Here is a 5,534-nt window from a genome sequence, read left to right on the forward strand (position 1 = left end):
GTAGAATGATGATCACTTATATTTATTACTAAACAATATTACGTCCACAAAGAGACTAGGTTGTCACACCCTAATCTTGGCTACTCTAATATTGAAGTAATAATGAATATAAGATCTTAAGAAAAGCATGCTTAACTTGGAAAATAAACTAAGTAGTACAACTACTTCTTAGTTTATTTGTTAAGTGTTTGAGATAAGTGATTTTTCATGACTTGAATTTGGTTTTTAGGTGATCAATATAAAAAGAGCATTAAGAACTTCTCAAACAAATAAAATTAACCAAAGCACCAACTTGAATGATTAAAATTCAAATTTAGAATAAAAGAAGGAGTAGAAATACATAACCAACATTCAAATGAAATTGTGAGGAGCATGAGCCATCCATCCAAGGATTAGATGCTTTAAGTTCTAAATGAGATTACAAAATGGATTTTTGCATCTCATTTTCCTTCTCCTTTCTCCTCTTGAATTACAAACTAAAAACTACTCTAAAACTAGCCTAAAAACTATCTAAAATGAGAGGAAAATATGGAGGAAAGAAGAGGAATAAACTAGAAAGAATTTAGAAAGTATGTAGAATGTAGAATGTACAATTTAGAATTGCATGCCTTTATATAGGCCAAGGTGTTGGGCGCTCAGCTACTTGTTTTGCACCGCTCAGCAGCTGACCAAACCCTTCAGCATGGGTTTGGTCACTTGGTCAAGTAGCTTGATCACCTCCTTAAGCTTGACTCACCAAAGCTAGTGGTTCGCTACTCCTGAAAAGCCTATGGTGGGCTACTTGAAGTGATGTCATGCATTACTTTATGGTTTCTTGATGGTTAAGTCAAGTCTGGTGCACACCGCTGAGCACACATGTGTCACCGTTGAGCTGCTGCTTGAGCAGCTTTAGCGTCTGCCAGGCTTGTGTCTGACCGTGCCAAGCTTGAGTTCTAATCGTGTCAGGTTTTGTCTGGTGCTAGACTGAGCGGTTAAGCAGTTTCGCTCAGCTTCTTGCTTGAGCAACTTGGTCTGTGCCAGGTTGGTTTGACTGAGCCAGGCTTGTGTCCAAGTTAGGCTGGTGTCCAGATCAGGTGAGCGTAGCTTGGTCCACGCTGAGCTGCCTGCTTGAGCACCTTGAGTTTGACTTGTTTTTCTACTTGGACCATGACTCTTTATTCTCTTTTATTTTTCTTTCTAAATCCTATAAAACACATAAAAAAGAAATACAAACACCAATATACAAGATTGTGATATTTTATTCAAAAAGTATTGTTTGAAGTTGGTTTTTCTCAATTATGCTTAGGATAAGTGCCATAAAAGTGTATGAAACTTAGGTATGTTTGGCACTTCCCTACATCAGTATTTGGCTCCTCGAATCCCTCAACAAAATACAGTTGTTGACAGGAAAAATCGAGTTCTAGAGGAACTAGCAAGGAAAATGCTAAACGAAAGCAAGGTCCCTAAGTATTTTTGGCCCGATGTGGTGCATACTAATTTCTATGAAATAAATCGAGTACTTCTTAGGCCTACACTCATAAAAACACCGTATAAATTATTAAAAGGATGAACAACTAATATCTCACACTTGCACGGTTTTGAATGTAAATGTTTTATATCGAATAATGGTAAAAGAATTTTGGGAAAATTTGACTTGAAAGATGATGAGGGAATATTTTTAGGGTACTCTATTCATAGTAAAGTTTATCGAGTGTTTAACAAATATATAATGCATGTTGAAGAATCTATTCCTGTACACTTTGATGAGTCTTCTCCGAAAGTGAAGAAGAAAGCCTTGTGTTATGACGTTTCTGGTGCCTTGGAGAATGCATACACGAAGCATATGGAGATTGAAAAGTAGGTTCGGGATGATTAGGAAAGGAGTTCAGATCATCGGGACATACCAAAGGTGTGGAAGACTAAGAAAGACTATCCACTTGAAAAGGTTATAGGTGAGATCTAAATGGGAGTGGTAACCCGTAACTCTCTGCGTAACTTTTGTAATTTTGTAGCCTTTCTATTTCAATTCGAGACTATGACCATTAATGAGGCCAAAGGGTATAATCAAGAGGAAGGCATCGACAACGTTGAAACTTATGCCCCTGTTGCAAGGTTGAAGGCCATTAGGATGTTATTGGCTTTTGCATCTATAATGAATATTAAGCTCTTTAAAATGGATGTGAAGAGTGCCTTCTTGAATGACTACATTCAAGAGGAATTATATGTTAATCAACCGCCCGACTTTGAAAGCTTTAAATACCCTAATCGTGTCTATAAATTCAAAAAGGCTTTATATGGTCTAAAACAAGCTCCTAGAGCTTGGTACGATAGATTGATTAGTTTATGTTACAAAAATGGTTTATGTGGGGCAAAGTGGACACAAAACTCTTAATATCAAAATCAAAAATTAATGTCCTGTTAGTACAGATTTATGTTGATGATATAATATTTAGTGCAACTAACAATTTTCTTTGTAAGTAATTTTCTTATTTAATGAAAGGTGAGGTCAAGATGTCAATGATGGGAGAATTTACATTCTTCCTAGGACCACAAGTAAAGCAGATGAGCAGCGGGATATTCGTTCACCAAACAAAATATTGCAAGGAACTTCTACGAATGTTCAAGATGGACAAATGTAAAGAAGCGGCAACACCTATTTCATCATCCTGCTATCTCAACAAGGATGAACAAGGTAAAGGTATAGAGGTAATAATATATCGAGGCATAATTGGTTCATTGCTATATCTAACTGCTAGTTCCCCGATATTATGTTTAGTGTATGTTGTGCACGAGATATCAAGCATCACCTAAGGAGTCAGATTTTAGTGATGTAAAACATATCATGAAGTATCTAAAAGGAAAATTATCTATGGGTTTATGGTATCCTAGGGATGCCTCATTATCCTTGATAGGGTATTCCGACTCCGACTTTGCTGGATGTAAGTTGGACCGGAAAAGTACCAGTGAAACTTGCCACCTTTTGGGAATCTCCTTAGTATCTTGGCATAGTAAAAAGCAAGCATGTGTTACTTTGTCTACCGCCAAAGCGGAATACATTGCCACTAGTGTGTGTTGCGCTCAAATATTATGGATGAAACAACAACTATTAGACTTTGGTCTAAAGCATGTGAAAATACCGATAAAGAGTGATAACGCTAGTGCCATCAACCTATTAAAGAATCCTATTATGCATTCTAAAACTAAGCAAATTGAAATAAGACAACACTTTTTAAGAGATCATGTACAAAAAGGTGATCGTATTCTTGAATTTGTTGAAACCTCAAAGCTATTGGCCGATATTTTCACCAAGCCCCTTCCATGGGAAACATTCTTTGTATTACACAGAGAACATGGCATTCTTGATGAAAAATATCTCAACTAGTTTGCTTTAGGGGTGGTGTATGCCTTATCTTGATCTTTAATATATGCTTATGTGTGACATTTGTTATGAATGCATGATTCCTATGCTTAACTTCATTCATGATTGTTTTTATACTTCTTTAGTGTGTCATATACCTTTTAGGTTAGTGTCTTGAGTATATTATCTTAGCATCACCTAGAACTCTCACAAATGCACTAAAATATGTCTCAGTTCTGTGCTTAATCTATTATTTTGTGTTTTAATCGATTAATTTGTGTTCTAGTAGCCAGAAAATGAAATTTTAACTGGTTTTAATCGGTTAACAAATTGCTTAATCGATTGCATGGGCACAAATTTTTGAAAATTGAAAACAATTAAAACACTTAATCGATTTACACTCATCTTAATCGATTAACTGGAAGAATATAACATATTCTAGTGTTGTTCTGGGTTATTTTACACTAAACCCCTAAAACCTCTTTGCTTCCCCCTTCTGGATCTCTCCTCATATCAAGTGATCTCAACCTCAAAAATAGCAAATTCAATTCCTAATACATTACATTCATCTACCTAGAGTCTTCATTTTCACCCAAATCTAAAGCCCTAGCTTTTCCCCTTTCAGAAACCCTCATCCCAAATTCGGAAAATCGATTATTGAATCAATTAATCACTCTATTACCTGAAAATTATGAGTGAACCACGTCCAAGAAGGGTGAAGACCACTTCTAAGCGTCCAAGAGGTGTGGACGTAGGTTCCTCTTCTACTCAAGGTGGAAGACAGGACCACGGTGACCCCTACTACTCTCTAATCCTTCAAGAAGCTAGATTAGTCAAATTTCAAGGAAGGAAACACACCTATATTCGCTATGTGGATATTGCACGGATGGTGGAACAAGGGTTTGAGTTACCGAATGGGTTAGAAGACCAAGGAGAAAATCAATTTACGGAGTTATAAGGTAAAATCTATCCATCACTCATAAGGGAATTCTACAGTATTTTTCGGTATAAGAATGGGGTATATGCTTCAATGGTTATAGGAGAAATGATTAGATTGGATGAGGAACTGTTTTTGAATGTTGGAGGATTATCTAGTGATGGATCTATGTTAGGTGATTGTAAGAATGAGTTATGGGACTCATTTGATGCTATTGAAATGTATAAATCAAGTTTAAGAGGAAATCACTTATATGTACAAGGAGAACGAACCAGGATAAATATCCTTTTTGCAATGTTCTTTTTCTCTTTATCTTCTTTATGTTTCTTGCCATTATAAATTGAATCTGTAATTGAAAAGTTGTATATTTGTTTACTTCCATATACTTAATAATTATGCGTAAAAATGTATGTATTATATCTGTTCAATTTTGTTTTAATTACTATGCAAGTTGCATGTCTGATCATTCTGTTATGTGCAATAGTTAATCGATTGAAGCCGGTTGTTAATTTATTAACTGGGCTATTTTCCAGGAGTTGGGTTTTGGTTCAAGAAGCGGTGATTGTTAATCGCTACACCTATTCAACTCCCCTCTTCTATAGGCCATTGATACCTAACAAGTGGTATCAGAGCTAGTACGATGTGCTAGCTCAACCGCATCCGCGTGATCCGAAGGGAATTATAATGGGTTCCACCAACCCCTTTGGCGGTGATGGCGCATCCATTAACCGCCCTCCCGTATTCAGTGGTGAGGGTTACGCCTACTGGAAAGTCTGAATGAAAATATTCGTTGAGGCTATTGATTCAGATATTTGGGAATCCGTAATCAGTGGCCCCTTCACCCCACTTCACTTAGTGGATGGCGAACCGAAAGAAAAGCCAAAAAGCTTATGGACTGATGAGGAGCGCAAGAAGGTCCAGTTCAACCTTCGCGCAAAAAACATCATTACCTCGGCCTTATCCTACGATGAATTCTTTCGGGTATCTCAATGTCATAGTGCCAAGGAAATGTGGGACACTTTACAAGTTACTCACGAAGGCACTAGCGAATTGTTGAAGAAGTTCGACATGGAGTAGTGTAAGGACGCATCTACACCTATGGCATCTGCATGTTATCTGGACAAAGATGAAAAGGGAAAAGCGATTGAGGTAACCAAATATCGTGGGATAATCGGCTCCTTATTGTATTTAACTTCTAGCCCCCCGATATTATGTTTAGTGTTTGCATGTGTGCTAGGTTTCAAGCTTTGCCAAAAGAAT

At 36.9% G+C, this 5,534-nt stretch overlaps 1 long non-coding RNA gene across 1 annotated transcript in view; it reads left to right on the forward strand.

The window, feature by feature from the left end:
• Positions 1-1,575: 1,575 nt before the first annotated feature.
• The window catches only part of LOC109339886, an 11,214-nt gene continuing 7,255 nt past the window's right edge, over positions 1,576-5,534 (forward strand). Inside the window, exons 1-2 of the long non-coding RNA XR_002106723.1 lie at positions 1,576-1,589; positions 3,503-3,508. This is a non-coding gene — a long non-coding RNA (uncharacterized LOC109339886). The remainder of the gene's footprint in view (positions 1,590-3,502; positions 3,509-5,534) is intronic.

This window comes from Lupinus angustifolius, unplaced genomic scaffold (genome assembly GCF_001865875.1).
Source record: "Lupinus angustifolius cultivar Tanjil unplaced genomic scaffold, LupAngTanjil_v1.0 Scaffold_118, whole genome shotgun sequence".
NCBI classification, from domain to species: domain Eukaryota; kingdom Viridiplantae; phylum Streptophyta; class Magnoliopsida; order Fabales; family Fabaceae; genus Lupinus; species Lupinus angustifolius.